Genomic DNA, 17,374 nt, shown 5'->3' on the forward strand with positions numbered 1-17,374 from the left:
TATTTTATTGTTCCAATATTATTTATTGTCACTTTTATTTTGGTATGTTTACTACAAAAGACCGTTTTGGGAGCTAATGCTTTTATTTTGAAGTCTTCACTTTCGGCAGTGACGTCATCTACCTGCGTTGCACCCTCTCTCACTCAGTTGTTTGTATGGCAGACTGAGGTGAGGAGAGTTTGTCATGTGCTCTTTGTAGATTTCTGTTCTAAATTATGTTTACAGTGTTTATATAATCTTAAACTGTGAAACAAGGTTATAATATCATTCCATGGTGCTAATGTGTTGCTGTGTAGTTGTTTTGCAGAAGTTTGAGTGTTTTAGCAAACTTTTAGTTAAGTGTACTGTTTAGCAGCACTTAGCAGAGGACTCACACACAGCACCTGCAGCATGTTTAATGGCGTCTTTTCCCCACCACAGACTGGTGTGTTGCAGACGTCCATGTGTATTAATGCTGCTGCATTATTGTGTTTACTTCATGCAGGTATGTTTGTTGCTCCCATGTTTTTGGTCTATTGTGTTTTGTACTATGTGTTTATTTTATTGTTTTATTTACATGTCTAAAAATACTAATTAGCCGGTGGTGTATACATTTCCAGTGTAACTGTAATTGTACAGTGTATTGTGATCTATTGTGACAGATTTGATATCTGAATGTTTTATAAGTACTAGTCTCTCAGTTGTTTGTATGGCAGACTGAGACTGGTGTGTTGCAGACGTCCATGTGTATTAATGCTGCTGCATTATTGTGTTTACTTCATGCAGACGAATAAATACGCCACAGTTTCGGTTAAAGACAACAACCGAATCTCCTTGTCCATCAAACACGCACAACACAACGCAGAGTCGTAGCAAGGGTCGTCTGAGAAGTAGGCCCAGACCGGCTACACTCACAACCAATAACAAATCATTGATAAACTCCTCTCTCCTATCTTTATTTTACCTAGTCTGCATTCTTTCTTTTTATTTATGCATATTTGACTAATCACCCCCCTTTCAAACTGTGTTTTTTATTTTGTACTGACCTATAGTTCACATTGGAAGGATTTCTTAACTTATTTTATATACAACTAATATTACATATGGAAATATTTTTTTACATAGATGACCAAACCGTTTGAGACCCACTGAGATAACTTAGACTAAAGTTTACAACCTAATCACTCAGAGTCCTTTACCTCCCTGAGCTGACGTTATCCCTCTCAGTCCGACAGGAGAGGACTCTCCCCCTCCCTATTGTTGAAACAGCTTCTAATCTCCGTTAGCTCCAAGCTAGCACCAAATGCTAACAACAACCCACGTAACTCTCAGTCTCTCTCTCTATTTCTCTCTCTCTCAGTCTCTCAAAGTCCGACAGGAAAGAGCTCTCCCTCTCCTTATTGTTGAAACAGGTACTAATCTCCGTTAGCTCCGAGCTAGCACCAAATGCTAACAACAACCCCCGTAACTCTCTGTCTCTCTCTCTCTGTCTCTCTCTCTCTTTCTATCTCTCTCTCACAAGATGCGCTCGTGCCACACACACAAAGACGCTACTCCGTGACGATGACCGCTTGCGTAAAAAATAATAATAAACGCATTTAAAAAGTGGGGGGGACACAAATGGGATTTTGAAAAGTGGGGGGGACATGTCCCCAGTGGAAATTACGCCCATGGGTGAGAGGCTACTCAAATCAATCAATCAATCAATCAATGTTTATTTATATAGCCCAATATCACAAATGTTACATTTGTCTCAGTGGACTTCACAGTTTGTACAGAATATCAGTATGACAATACGACACCCTCTGTCCTTAGACCCTCACATCGTACAAGGAAAAACTTCCAGAGAAAACCCCACAGTTTAAAGGGAAAAATGGGAGAAACCTCAGGGAGAGCAACAGAGGAGGGATCCCTCTCCCAGGACGGACAGACGTGCAATAGATGCCGTGTGTAAATTGAAAAGATAATACATTTGCAACATAGGTAGTCCAAATGTTTTGAAATGCATGTGTGTATAATAAGAAGATGAATCCACGAGGATATCCATCCAGGACTTATGATCCAGGACCGCAGCCACGACTCAAGATCCAGGACTCGCAATCCATGACACAGGACCGCAGGATCATCCATGACTCCGGATCCCGGCGTATATAGACCCCAAAAAGAAAGAAATTTGGGGAAGCTGGGTTAATCGGAACATGGGAGTACACAGGTATAGACAGAGAGAAGGAAGAAGTACGATGTCCCCCGACAAACTAAGCCTATATCAGCAAAACTAGGGGCTGAATCTAATCAGCCCTAACTATAAGCTTTATCAAAAAGGAAGGTCTTAAGCGCACTCTTAAAAACGGATAGGGTGTCTGCCGTCCGAACACAAACTGGAAGCTGATTCCACAAAAGTGGAGCTTGATAAGAAAAGGCTCTGGCTCCCATTGTACTTTTAGAGACTCTAGGAACAACCAACAACCCTGCATTCTTGGAACGCAATGCCCTAGTAGGACAATAGGGTATAATGAGTTCTTTAAGGTAAGATGGCGCCTGCCCATTAAGGGCTTTGTAGGCGAGAAGAAGAATTTTAAATTCTATCCTGTGTTCTATAGGGAGCCAGTGTAAGGCAGCCAGAACATGAGTAATGTGGTCCCTTTTCCTAACTCTGGTTAGTACACGAGCTGCAGCATTTTGAATCAGCTGAAGCGACTTGACTGACTTCTTGGTACACCCTGATAATAAGGAGTTACAATAATCCAGCCTTGAAGTAACAAATGCATGGACTAGTTTCTCTGCATCGTTTTGAGGCAAGATATGCCTGATTTTTGCAATGTTACGTAGATGGAAGTAGGCGGTCCTTGAAATGGATTTTATGTGGGTGTTAAAGGATAAATCCTGATCAAATATAACACCAAGATTCCTTACAGTCTCACTGGAGGCCAAATTAATGCCATCCATAGTTAATATATCTTTAGATAATTTGTTTCGTAGATTCTTCGGGCCAAGTACAATAACTTCAGTTTTGGTCGTGTTTAACATCAAAAAATGTAAGGTCATCCACGTTTTTAAGTCCTTGAGGCAGTCTTGAATTTTTAATATCTGACTTAAAAGAGATCACAACAATAATGCTAAGTGAACAACATTAAACATTGAACAAAACCAATATAGATGAACAAATATATATTTTTAGACATTGACTGTAATGGTGTGCTTGAGATACAGATGATTTACTCTGATTAGTTTTGCTGGCCACAAACATCCTCTTTCAGTATCATAACAGTTATAATTATATGGAAGAATTCACTAGAATTGTGGGTAAAAATATGTGTATCAGCTGATATCTTTAGACTAAGTTACACTAGTAATGGTGGGGTTATTTCTGTGAATTATTTTAACATCACAAAGGTTCTGCAATAGATAAGTGACTTCCTCAGTCCCTCGTTTTTAATCCACTTCTTTATGCATTTGCTTCTAAAAACATGTGCACTGTGTGCCAAGAAAGTACATATTGATACTGTTGTAAATGCAGAAGCTTGCTTTTAACAGTGTACCAGCTGTCCATGCAAAACTTCAAAAATCTTTCATTTTTGAGTGAAATTGCTGCCACACCAAGTACATTTGTGATATGATATGGCATCCATAGAACAAAAAAGGTCACAATGATACTTGTGACCAGCCGGGTGGTCTGTGGGTTGTTGAAGAAAGCTTCCTGGTTCACTTTTCTGTGGAGGCCCATGTATGAAAATGCCACAACAGAAATTGCAACAAATCCGGTCAGGGTCTCTGTCAGCATCACGGCTATCTGCTGGGACTGGGAAGAGTACTGGAGGTGGCAGTCAGTCCCATGCTGGTCTTTGATCACATGTCGAACCACTAAAGCAGGGATAGACAAGATCATGGTAACCAGCCAGAGCAGAACCAGAAGCCTCCTCTTTCCAACCCGGTCGAAGATTTTCTGCAGGTGCACCACCTGTAGGTAGCGCTGGACACTCAGCACTGTCACTGTCAGGAGGCTAGCATAAAGGCATGAACTATGCCAGAAGCTTACAAGCCACCAGGCCGAGAGTCTAGCCTTTCACAAAAGTTTAAATCCACAGAGGCAGGGGGAGCAGGCAGATCAGGTCTGATATGGCCAAATTCATCATCAGACTCTGGCTCAGACTGGACAGGTGCTGCCAGTTTGGTTTGAGGATGATCACAGCAATATTCCCAGGAACTCCCAGCAGGAAGCATATTGAAACCACCACAACAGAGACCAGTTTGATGGAGGCCCAGGACGCAGGAGATGGATCTCCAGGAGTGGAGGAAATGTTAAAGGTGACCGCAGAGGAGTTGAGTTGTTCCATGCTGCAAACTTGCTGCTAGACAAGCTGAAAGTTGGGCAGCGAGTTAGTTATAGGAACTGTGTCAGGCTTTCACACAAACAGGAAACAGTTTTCACCACCACTCTTCCAGAGAAGTCAAATTAAAACCTGAGTCCTATTTGTATTTTATTTTCTATATATAGCAAAATTGTTTGTATGTTTCTTTCAGGTGGCCACCAGTGAATGTGGTGAATTTTCTTTGTATCATCATCATCATCATCATCATCATCATCATCATCATCATCATCATCATCATCATCATCATCATCATCAATGTCTTGCACTCAGAAGTGATGATTAGAATTATACTACAGTATATCCAATGATTAGACTTTGTGAGACAAACAGCTTACTCTACATAAAAAATATGATGCTTCTATCTAAATCATAAGAGTTTCGTTTATCTAACCAACCGTTATTTGGATCGGTGATTTGGTTGTATACTGAAATCCAGGCTAGCTTTTGTCAGTGCATGCATTATAGACATGTATCAAATGTATACAAAAGGGCAGTCACGTCCGAAAACCTCCACTTTTGGAACTCAGTATGTCTATTCTCATGAAATGGTATGCCTGTTCAGGCCTTTTTGTTTCCGATGAGTCACACTTCACATGAACTACACCGATAAAATTAGACACAACACATTAAATGGAGCTTTGACTTTATTGACCACATGAAATGGCATGGAACCTTTTGCAGTCATGAAGCGTACACTTGCTACAGTAAATGGAAAAACAGTATATAGATAATGTAGAAGTAAAAGCATTTTCACACATCCCAATTAGTTTCACAACCATCCTAAGCGATTATACATCATATATATTTACCTCAAATTGTGTATTTCAAAAACAAATGTCACCATTTAATAAATTATATAAATATAACTATCTTAATCAAACCTTTAATATTTTGAGAAAATTCATCTTGTCACAAGTCCTATTCAGAGGCGGTTCTGGTGGCCAACACTCAAAAAACTGAAACTTTGACTTTTATTAAAATAAATAATATTAAGTTTAAACATGTTCAACCTAATATTATTGCTTTCAACTAACCTAATGCAGTTATGTGGTTTTGTTGAACGTTTCAGTTTTTTCAGTGAAGTATAAACTTTGCATGTAATTTGCCGTGTTTGCAATAGACACTAAACACAGCTGTCTTTTGAAGTACAAAAAACTGGCTATATAACTAGTAATGACGCCTTTTATTTGTGTTTGTGTGCGTGTGTGTTGCCCTCCCTACTGTACATGTGTTCTATGTGCCTGAGCACAAACATATTAGGTAAGAAAAAAAAATACGGATAGTTATTAAAGAGAATGGTTAATTTTCATTTCAGATCCTGTGTCTGTGTGAAATATAGCTACAACAACTTCAAAGTCAAATTGAATGTCAATCTTCCAGTTTGTGTGTACAGACAGGGAGATTGAAATACTGTTTCCCACAATCCCGAATATAAAAACAATGTATATAGAGTATAAAATATAAAAATATGTGTGCAAATATGTATGTATACAGTATACACACTCAAAGACACATGTTTACATGTGCACACATTAAGACCTAAATAAAAACACAACAATCAATATATACAAAATAACCTGACAGTTTGGTGAGAGGCTACTCTAATATTGGCATCTTTGCATAACCAACAGCACTAATGTTCCCTTTCTCCGCACAGAGTGCACATGTTTTTTGAAGCAAAAGCATAAAGGAGGGGATTAATGCAGTTATTCACAAATACCAATGCTCCAACAATGTTCCAGCTGTTCAAGCAAAACTTCCGTAGGCCGTAATTTTTTAGCAGAATAGCTGCCACACCAAGTACGTTTGTGATGTACTATGGCATCCATAGGACAAAAAAGGTCACAATGAGACTTGTAATGAGCCGGGCCATCTGTGGGTTGTTGAAGAAAGCTGCCTGGCTCACTTTTCTCTAGACACCAATGTATGAAAAACACACGACATTAATTGAAACAAATCCTTTGAGGCACTCTGGCAGCAGCACAGCCACCAGCTGGGAAGGGGGAGCATAGGAATCTGTGCAGGATGTCCCATGCTGGTATTTGATCTCCTGTCGGACCACTAAAGCAGGGATAGACAGGGTCACTGTAACCAGCCAGAGCAGAACCAGAAGCCTCCTCTTTCCTACACGATCAAACATTTTCTGCAGATGCACCACCTGTAGGTAGCGCTGGACACTCAGCATTGTCACCGAAAGCATAGAGGCTGCACAACATGAGATAGTGGAGGAGCTTACAGGCCACCAGTCCAAGAGTCCAGCTGTACAGTAAGGTGTAAATCCACAGAGGCAGGGGAGCAGGCAGATCAGATCTGATATGGCCAAATTCAGCATCAGACTCTGGCTCAGACTGGACAGGTGCTGCCAGTTTGGCTTGAGGATGATCACAGCAATATTTCCAGGAACTCCTAACAGGAAGCAATAAAAAAAACGAACATAACTGCACTGCGTTAACTAATTGTGGAACAATTAAAGTTTGGTTAACTGCACCCCCTGGATTGCTGCAGTCTTTCTGACAAAAGATTTAGGCCAGACTTGTATTCATCTTTTTCCACAACAACCAAAAAGGACCATATCTTTAGCATAACAAGGTTGATTTTGAAGTCATCAACAGTAGAGGTTGGCAGCATGCACTCTAGTACAATATCTATAACAGGCCAGCATATACAGTAGATTAAAGAAGCATTTATTAAAAAAGATTAAAATGGTAAACACACAAATGTTCTTTCAGCAAAATATCTACTCCTAAAAAAGAAAGTGTGTGTGTACAGGTGCGCGCAAGAGCATTCATCAGGTCGGAAGAAAAACATGTGGGTAATGATGAGCTATTTTTAACTTTTTATTTCCTCTCTGTGTGTCTTTGAAGACCAACTCAAGGTACATACAAAACTATTCAATAGAGTGACTTGAAAGAGACCAAAACAATAAAGCTCACTTTCGAAAATCAAACCACATCAACATTAAGACTTTCGAACAACATTAAGCAGTCCTATTCTTAGCCAAATATGCTATAAAAACAATAATATCTCGATTTCATATATAAAAAATGCTAAACGCTGTTATGTTATACTATCCAAAGTTCTCAGGACGCTGTTCTCAAGACAAAGATGAACATTGAATCTCAACATTAGCATTTAGTTTGGAAAGGAAACTTCCAGATGAATTACTCTAATTCATCTTGATGACCACAAACATCATCTTTCAGTGTGATGACAGTAATTACTGAGCCTTTGATGTGTGGGTGTGTTTATCATTACAATGTTCATCTTTCAACTCTTTGCCTGATTAAATATAAAAATATATACTTTTTGGGAAGTCCAGGGAAGTCAATGGTTAACCTAACAATTGATCAAAGAATAAAAACAAACTGCATATCAGCTGATATCTTTAGACCAACATATCTTTTTTTAAGTTCCATGAGTTCTTGTAAAATGATTTCTGTGCTTTCTTTTAACTTCATAAAATGTCAGCATTTTGTAACGTTTTTTTGTGATCATGCAAAATCAAATGATTAGGCGTCCTATAATGTTGAGCTACTGCATTAACAACAGTATTACATTTCGCTTTCTCTGCAACCAGAGCACATGTTTCTGCACATGTTTCTAGAAGCAAAAGCATAAAGGAATGGATTCAGATAGGAATTCAAAAATACCAGTGATTTGACAAGTTTATAGCTGTTCAAGCAAAACATCCATAGGCCTTGATCTTTGAGCCAAATAGCTGCAACACCAAGTACATTTGTGATAAAAAATGGCATCCATAGGACAAAAAAGGCCACAGTGATACTTATGATGAGCCGGATCGTCTGTGGGTTGTTTAAGAAAGCTGCATGGTTCAGTTTGCTGTGGAGGCCGATGTATGAAAATGCCACGACAGAAACTGCAACCAATCCTACAAGACACTCTGTCAGCAGCATGGCAACCAGCTGGGAAGGGAGAGAGTCGGTACGTGTGCAGGATGTACCATACTGGTCTTTAGTGACATGTGGAACCACTGAAGTAGGGATAGACAGAATCATGGTAACCAGCCAGAGCAGAACCAGAAGCCTCCTCTTTCCTACACATTTGAATATCGTCTGCAGGTTCACCAGCTGTAGGTAGCGCTGGACACTCAGCACCGTCACTGTAAGCATGCTAGAATAGACACCACAGTACATGAGATACGTGAGGATCTTACAGGCCACCAGGCCAAAAATCCAGCTGTACAGTAAGGTGTAAATCCACCGAGGCAGGGGGAGCAGGCAGATCAGATCTGATATGGCCAAATTCAGCATCAGACTCTGGCTCAGACTGGACAGGTGCTGCCAGTTTGGCTTGAGGATGATCACAGCAATATTACCAGGAACTCCCAGAAGGAAGCAGATGGACAGCAACACTACAGGGACCAGACGGTAAAAAACCCAGAGGGCATTAGATGGATCTCCAGGAGTGGAGGAGATGTTAAAGGTGATAACAGAGGTGTTCAGTTGTTCCATGCTGCAAAACTGCTGCTAGACAAGCTGAAAGTTGAGGACCGAGCGAGTAATGTTGACTCAGTCACTCTTTCAAAGTAACAATAAATCAGGAAACAAATGTCACCACTGTGTGTGTGTGTGTGTGTGTGTGTGTGTGTGTGTGTGTGTGTGTGTGTGTGTGTGTGTGTGTGTGTGTGTGTGTGTGTGTGTGTGTGTGTGTGTGTGTGGTTATTTTGAGCTTTGAACTTTTGAACCTCTGTGTGTCTTATAAGACCAACTCAACACAGCAAAAACATTTAACACCAGTTTTTGGGTTTATATAGGTCCAAGAGTTTGGTGTTCTCTGAACACTGTCAAAAGAGTAAAATATAAAATCCAAATAAAGAGTTAGATTTGAACACTATATAAATATATTCTATAACTGCTACTTTTTTGATACTGTTTGAGTGCTTTCCAACACGTGCAGTGTAAACCTAGAACCCTCAGAGAGTTAATGTACTCTTAGTCAGAGTGTCACTGTGCAGAGCTGATTATTCAACACTTTGAGAGAGAAAATGTACTCCATGGTCATTTTTAACACTGTTTCAGTGCTGTTTAGCTGGTGTACACCAAACAAACAATTTCGGGGTGAATCATTAACACTTCAGGAAATAAAGTACACATCCGATTCTTGAAAACATGCGTTCATTTTCAAAAATGTGATTTTGATGTGTTGTAAATATAACATCTAAGCAGTAGCAACATCAAACAACCCACAAAATAGATTGGTCATACTGTAGGTGGAAATGTGTATATATTTGCTCATTAGGCCTCTTTAGCTCGGGGAAACACTTTAGAGGTTATCATTCCAAAATCCTGTTACAACAAAATGGACAACGTGGAATACCATACACTAGTGCTAATGTGCAAAGTAAACTGACAAAAATAGTGTTTTGAAAGACTAACAATCACCAAGCAGGATGTTCAACATCTAAAAGTGTACATGGCAACCGGTTTACATCAATTTTGTAGATTGTGGTCTGCAGAAATGTGTACATGCCGTTTAAGGCCTGGTCATAGGAGATCCCAAACAGATAATGTGCTTTAAAAAGTTCATCAAAACGGACAGGGAAGACTTGGCCTTGCAGGGAAGGAGCTCATCATCCAACGCAATGTAGTGCTCATGGAGCTGTTTCTTGTGGTCCCAACTGCTAGGATGTAGGGTTGCCTCCACTGGACCAAAGTACTCCTGATGACTGTAAGATAACAATAAACACAAATATAACTACACTGTACATCATATTTTGATGGATGGGTCAGACACTGACAATAACCTTTGATAGCAAATCAGATCAGCTCGGCCATTACCATGAACAGAAGTCAAATGCAACATACACATTAATGCAGCAGTAATATAAAACCTAAAAGCATCCCAAAAATAGTAAAACACTGACAATTTCACTGCACAATGAGTGCTTTTACTTGATACTTAAAGTACATTTAGCTGATTATACTCTCATACTTTTACTCAAGTCAGGTTTCAAGTGCAGGCCTTTTACGGCACACTTTATATTAAGGTACACAAATTAACCATCAACTAGTTGTTAATTAACATGCATATTAGCAGTATATTGGCTCTTTATTTGTCATTATAAAACGCTTATTAATGCCTTATTCTACATGACCATATTCTACAAGTAATAAGCCATTATTTGAGAGTTTTTCCTCAATAACCCTCTAATTAGTGCTTATTTATTGCAAGTAAGGAAGTTGTTGTACATTAGTTTTGGTCTTAATATGCTCTGCTCAATATGGGCCTAATAAGGCAGTAGTAGCACAAGAATAGCAATTCTCCCATAATAACACTTAACAAATATGATCTATTCTTATGTAACAATACATTAACTATAAGTGTTAATTGTGTCTAAATAACTCAAAATTAGGTATGTATATCTAAGAACATGCTCCCTATTTTAAAGTGATATCTTTTTCATAACCAATAGCTATAGTTTGACTCTAATTAGGTATTTATAGAATATGTTCCCTATTTTTAGTACATTTTTCTGGTATCAGTACTTTACTCCACTACTTATTTTTCTGACGACTTTTTACTTTTTCTTCTTACATTTGAACACAAATACCTGTACTTTCTACTTCTTACATTTTTAAAACAGGTTTGTTACTTTATTTGTAATCTGTGTTTGGTGGCGTGATCATTATTATTCCGAGTTATTGCGTGCCTATTGATTTTAACACGATCCGTGTATCCATCATTTCCATGGTCAAAATCTAAAGAAGAGGGACCAATGAAACTTTGTCATTTTGCCGTTTTTCACCATCGAAACATTCATTAGCTAACAATAACATTATTGTTCTATTAATATAAAGGGAGGTCAGTTACTCTTTAAAACAGTTGGTAGTTATGGGTACTTTTTACTTAAGTAAATTCCGAAGCCCATACTTCTTTACTTTTACTTGAGTAAAGAAGTTTAGTCAGTTCTTCTACTTTTACCAGAGTATTTTTATACACGAGTATCTGTACTTCTACTTGAGTAAATGATGTGTGTACTTTTGCCATCTCTGGACATGAGGTGACAGGAGCCTGGACCATAACCTGCATCACCTTCATGGTCAGTTCGGGACATGGAAAAGACAGTCAGTTGAGTGACATCTGCATAGCAGTGGAAGCAGAATCCATGCAAGAGAATAACAAAGCCAATTTAATTGATGTAAAGAAAAAGAGGGGACCCAGGACGAAGCCATGAGGGACACCAGTCATGAGTTTACAAGGTTCTGACACACATCCTTTACAAGTTGCACTGTATATGCGCTCATATTTGTGGCCTTATGTATAGATATACTGCAACAAGGAAGACATGTTCGAACAGGATGTCAAAGGTAATGCATTTTCCACAAAATAATCCCAATGTAATTTGCATCCAACATCACTCATTACATTTAATTTTACAAACAACAAACGATTGTGACGGAGAAATTATATCATGAAAGTTACGGTGCTTATTAAGCATTTTAAAACGTATGTGGTAACTTGCCAAAGTGCTTTGTTTTGAACGTTCATCAGTATTATAATCACAGAGAAATATGAACGTTAGTTTTTACTGAAATTATCAAATAAAGTCAACATTTCACTGAGCTGTGTGGGGTTTGTTCAACTTTTAAAATATGTTTGAAGGGTGATATACACAGTGATAGATGTTAACCTGTTAGGCCCCAAGCGTGTTTTTCAGGTTTCAGGCTCGAAAATGACATTCCAAGAACAAATGACTATATCTTCCCTTCTAAAAGGGTTAAATTAGTAATCTTTTATCTCAAAGTAATGATAAACCTGTGAGTTGGATGTAGAAAAGTCAGAATCAATATAGATGTTTTTTATTTTAAAGAAAATTCAGATTGAACATGGTAAAAAACTGTAAATGATAGTGTCCGTCCAAAATATATTTGGTACTTATAGTGAAAACTAACCTTGGATGATGGGTTAGTAGACTAAAAGCTTTAGGAATCCATAGTACAACATATAATAAGTACCCTGTATCAAGATTGATGCAAAACAAGTGATATTTTAGACTATAGCAAAAAAAACTCTTCTGGGGCCATTTGGGTGCATCTCTGGCCCCCCTTGTTCGATTTTGACATGTGACATCTCTTTCTGACCGTTAGAGCCAATAGAATCCAAGGGAAATCGTCCCGCACACACTCATGTTAAAAAAAAGGTTGCGTCTCTGCGCATGCAAGCTTCCAGCATAGGGGAGAAATATCCCTGCTCTGATATCAAGCAACGGAAAAGCTGTTTTATTGCTTATGGATTATCAAAACATTTCAAAGGGGACACAGTCACATTGGATATTAACCTATGGATTAACTACAGCACAGTTTTTATCGTTTTAATGCCATTGAAGACCAGTTTAGACCAGACAAAGACGAAGGTAGCGTTGTGGGCTACCTAGCGCCACATGTTTTGATGTACGTATTTGTTGATAAAGTCGCAAGTTTGTATCTTTCAGTGTTGAGGTGGGCACTGTTAGATTATGCGATCATAAACGATGTGTTGGATGTGCACCTAGGATAAGTAATAAGGGAGCTAGGAGTGATTTTCGGTGCAGTAATAGGTTATCATTTTTCGCTCGGGGCTAATTCAGAGGCTCACTGTTAGCATTTTGAGGTTTTAAAAAAAAAAAAATGAAAAAGATTAGTTAAATTAGTTTTTTTTTCCCGTTATATGGATATAAAACATTCATAGTTTATTAAATATGAAGGTTCCGTAGAAGTTGTTTCCTGCAAATTACGCGATTTCCGGGTCCGTGGGGCTTAAGGACTAACGTTTATAATAAATACATTTGTATTTATTTTAAGATCTTTTCATACAATCATACGTATTGGGATCATTTGTATTAATGTTGACCGGAGGGAGAGGGTGACGAGCATAAGTTTCACTTTCCTTTTTTATTCCAATTCCAACTTTGGTCATGAAGAATATGTTTCTCTGTTGTCCACGTTGGTTCACAAGACCTCATGAAAGACGACACACGAAGTGAGGATACCCGGCCCGGAGGAAGCCCGGGGTCCCCTTCTGGAGCCAGGCCCAGAAGGAGGACTCGTCGGCGAGCGTCTGGTGGCCGGGCTTGCCACGGAGCCCGGCCGGGAACAGCCCGAAAAGGCAACGTGGGCAACACCTCCGCTTCTCCGTCCCGCGGGCCCACCACCTACGGGAAACAGCGATGGGGTCGGGTGCACTGCCAGAAGGGTGGCAGTGAAGGCAGAGGGTCTCGACGGACCAGACCCGGGCGACAGAAGCTGGCTTTGGAGACGTGGAACGTCACCTCTCTGGGGGGGAAGGAGTCGGAGCTTGTACGGGAGGTGGAGCGTTACCAGTTGGATCTGGTTGGGCTCACCTCTACGCACAGCGTCGGCTCTGGAACCTTACTTCTGGATAGGGGTTGGACTCTATTCTTCTCCGGAGTTGCTCAAGGTGTGAGGCCCCGGGCGGGTGTGGGGATACTCACAAGTTCCCGGTTGGGTGCTTCGTTGTTGGAGTTTACCCCAGTGGACGAGAGGGTTGCCTCCCTACGCCTGCGGGTTATGGGGGGGAAAACTCTGACTGTTGTGTGTGCTTATGCACCCAACAGCAGTTCAGAGTATATGGCCTTCTTGGAGACCCTGGAAAGAGTCCTGTATGGGGCTCCTGAAGGGGACTCTTTAATCTTGCTGGGAGACTTCAACGCACATGTGGGCAATGATGGAGACACTTGGAGTGGAGTGATTGGGAGGAACGGCCCCCCTGATCAGAACCGGAGTGGTGGTTTGTTACTGGACTTCTGTGCTTCATGGATTGCCCATAACAAACACCATGTGCGAACATAAGGATGCTCATAAGTGTACGTGGTACCAGAGCACCCTAGGCAGAAGGTCCATGATCGATTTCGTTATCGTATCATCGGACCTGAGGCCGTATGTTTCGGACACTCGGGTAAAGAGAGGGGAGTTGTCAACTGATCACCATCTGGTGGTGAGTTGGGTCGAGTGGCGGGGGAAGCCTCTGGATGGACCTGGTAAGCCCAAGCGTGTAGTTCGGGTGAACTGGGAACGTCTGGAGGAGGCCCAAGTTCAGGAGGCCTTCAACTCACACCTCCGGCGGAGCTTTTCGGGCATTCCTGTGGAGGTTGGGGACATTGAACCAGAGTGGTCGGTGTTCAAAGCCTCTATTGCCGAAGCCGCGGAAGGGAGCTGTGGTCTCAAGGTCCTAGGTGCCTCAAGTGGCGGTAACCCTCAAACCTCCTGGTGGACAACAGTGGTCAGGGAAGCCGTCCGACTGAAGAAGGAAGCCTTCAGGGATTTGTTATCCCGGGGGACTCCCGAGGCAGTTGCAAGGTACCGACAGGCCCGAAGGGCAGCAGCCTCAGCCGTGGCCGAGGCAAAGCAGCGGGTGTGGGAGAAGTTCGGAGAAGACATGGAAAAGGACTTTCGGGCGGCACCAAAGTTGTTCTGGAAAATTGTCCGACACCTCAGAAGGGGGAAGCAGGGAACCATCCAAGCTGTGTACATTAAGAATGGGACGTTGTTGACCTCAACTGATGGAGTGTTAGGGCGTTGGAAGGAGCACTTTGAGAAACTCCTGAACCCGACAACCCCGCCCTCTATGTTAGAGGCAGAGCTGGAGTATGACGGGGGATCAACACCAATCTCCCGGGGGGAGGTCACTGAGGTCGTCAAAAAACTTCACAGTGGCAAAGCCCCGGGGGTGGATGAGATCCGCCCAGAAATGCTGAAGGCTCTGGGTGTTGAGGGACTGTCATGGTTGACACTTCTCCTCAACGTTGCGTGGAAGTCGGAAACAGTAGCGAAGGAGTGGCAGACCCGGGTGGTGGTTCCCCTTATTAAAAAGGGGGATCAGAGGGTGTGTGCCAATTACAGAGGCATCACACTACTCAGCCTCCCCGGGAAATTTTACTCTAAGGTACTCGAAAGGAGGGTCAGGCCGATTGTCGAACCTCAGATTGAGGAGGAACAATGCGGATTCCGTCCTGGTCGTGGAACGACGGATCAGCTTTTTACTCTCGCAAGGATCCTGGAGGGGGCCTGGGAGTATGCTTATCCAGTCTACATGTGTTTTGTAGACTTGGAGAAGGCGTATGACCGGGTTCCCAGGGAGTCACTGTGGGAGGTGCTGCGGGAGTATGGGGTGAGGGAGTCTCTACTCAGGGCCATCCAATCTCTGTACTCCCAAAGCGAGAGCTGTGTCCGGGTCATCGGCAGTAAGTCGGACCCATTTCAGGTGAGGGTTGGCCTCCGCCAAGGCTGCGCTTTGTCACCAATCCTGTTTGTAATATACATGGATCGGATTTCGAAGCGTAGTCGTGGGGGAGGGGGTCTGCAGTTCGGTGGATTAAGGATTGCACCACTGCTTTTTGCAGATGATATGGTTCTAATGGCTTCATCGGTCTGCGACCTTCAGCACTCACTGGATCGGTTCGTAACCGAGTGTGAAGCGGCTGGGATGAGGATCAGCACCTCCAGATCTGAGGCCATGGTTCTCAGCAGGAAACCGATGGACTGTCCACTCCAAGTAGGGAATGAGTCCTTACCCCAAGTGAAGGAGTTCAAGTATCTCGGGGTCTTGTTCTCGAGTGAGGGAACAATGGAGCGTGAGATGGGTCGGAGAATCGGAGCAGCGGGAGCGGTACTGCAGTCGCTTTACCGCACCGTTGTGACGAAAAGGGAGCTGAGCCAGAAGGCAAAGCTCTCTGTCTACCGCGCCATTTTCGTTCCTACCCTCACCTATGGTCATGAAGGATGGGTCATGACCGAAAGAACGAGATCGCGGGTACAAGCGGCCGAGATGGGTTTTCTCCGCAGGGTGGCTGGTGTCTCCCTTAGGGATAAGGTGACAAGTTCGGTCATCCGGGAGGGACTCGGAGTTGAACCGCTCCTCCTTCGCGTCGAAAAGAGCCAGTTGAGGTGGTTCGGGCACCTAGTTAGGATGCCACCTGGGCGCCTCCCTAGGGAGGTGTTCCAGGCACGTCCAGCTGGGAGGAGACCAAGGGGTAGACCTAGGACCAGGTGGAGGGATTATATCTCTTCGCTGGCCTGGGAGCGCCTTGAGACCCCCCAGTCAGAGCTGGTTGATGTGGCCAGGGGAAAGAAAGTTTGGGGCTCTCTGCTGGAACTGCTACCTCCGCGACCCGACCACGGATAAGTTGGAGAAGATGGATGGATGGATGGATGTTGTCCAAGTTCATAAAGCATAAAACAACAGCATCAGAGCACGGTGCAGAGCCTCTAGATGAGTTTACAGTAGTCCCTCGTTCTTATTAAACATCCATGTGTAGTCCGTTGTATAGAACACTGTAGTTTCCATAGTTTCCCCACAGCAGCAGACGCACAAAATGACGTCCGCTGGCACATCATAAACACGTTGGATAATGAAAGTGCAGTCGGATTCCCTAAAGTATTGCAGTCTCTTCTCCTAAATACTTTTGAATTCTCCTATCCACTATCCCTTAACCCCGTGACGTTTCACTCAGAGGTCAAGGAATAGACGATAGGGTTAGAATTTAGGAGCTGATTTTTGGACTATTCGACTGCAGCCCGGCTCGAGAGCGCTAGAATTTGAAAATACACAGCCGGAAAAAATCTGCCACTCCCTTACAGAGCCCCTCCTCCAACACACACGAACGCGCACATGACCAATGAGGGCACGAGATAAGTTTGTGCACAGATGGAAGGCTGACAGGCAGGTAGGCCATCCAGTTATTTTAGCCGGGCCGGCTCAAATGATTGGTCGTGCTTTTTACAGTACTACGGCTTCCACAGATCATATTTTTGTATGGATTTTTTGTCAAAGCACTTAAGGGTGCATTCACACCTACTAGTCCGCTTCTCTGGTGCGCACCAGGGGCCTCATTTATAACGCCGTGCATAGGATTCACGTGGGAAGGTTGCTTACGTAGTACAAAGCAAAGAAATAGGTACAGAAATGTTCCAACATTTTCAGATTCACACAACATTGCGTACCGGCGAGGGAAGTGCGTTTAGCACTCCCTACGCCAGTTTCCCTTTATGAATCAGAATCAACTCGAA

General features: G+C 42.3%; 2 pseudogenes across 2 annotated transcripts; both read right to left on the reverse strand.

Moving 5' to 3' along the window:
- Positions 1–3,424: 3,424 nt before the first annotated feature.
- LOC307016232 (leukotriene B4 receptor 1-like) lies at positions 3,425–4,313 on the reverse strand (annotated as a pseudogene). Its single transcript has one exon. The product of its transcript is annotated as a leukotriene B4 receptor 1-like (transcript).
- A 1,669-nt stretch (positions 4,314–5,982) lies between these two features.
- Positions 5,983–7,613, reverse strand: LOC307016233 (C-X-C chemokine receptor type 4-like; annotated as a pseudogene). The gene is made up of 2 exons: positions 7,605–7,613; positions 5,983–6,801 (listed from the first exon to the last, which is right to left on the reverse strand). The product of its transcript is annotated as a C-X-C chemokine receptor type 4-like (transcript).
- Positions 7,614–17,374: the final 9,761 nt, after the last annotated feature.

The sequence above is a fragment of the Notothenia rossii genome, assembly GCF_949606895.1.
Source record: "Notothenia rossii genome assembly, chromosome: 8".
Taxonomy (NCBI): domain Eukaryota; kingdom Metazoa; phylum Chordata; class Actinopteri; order Perciformes; family Nototheniidae; genus Notothenia; species Notothenia rossii.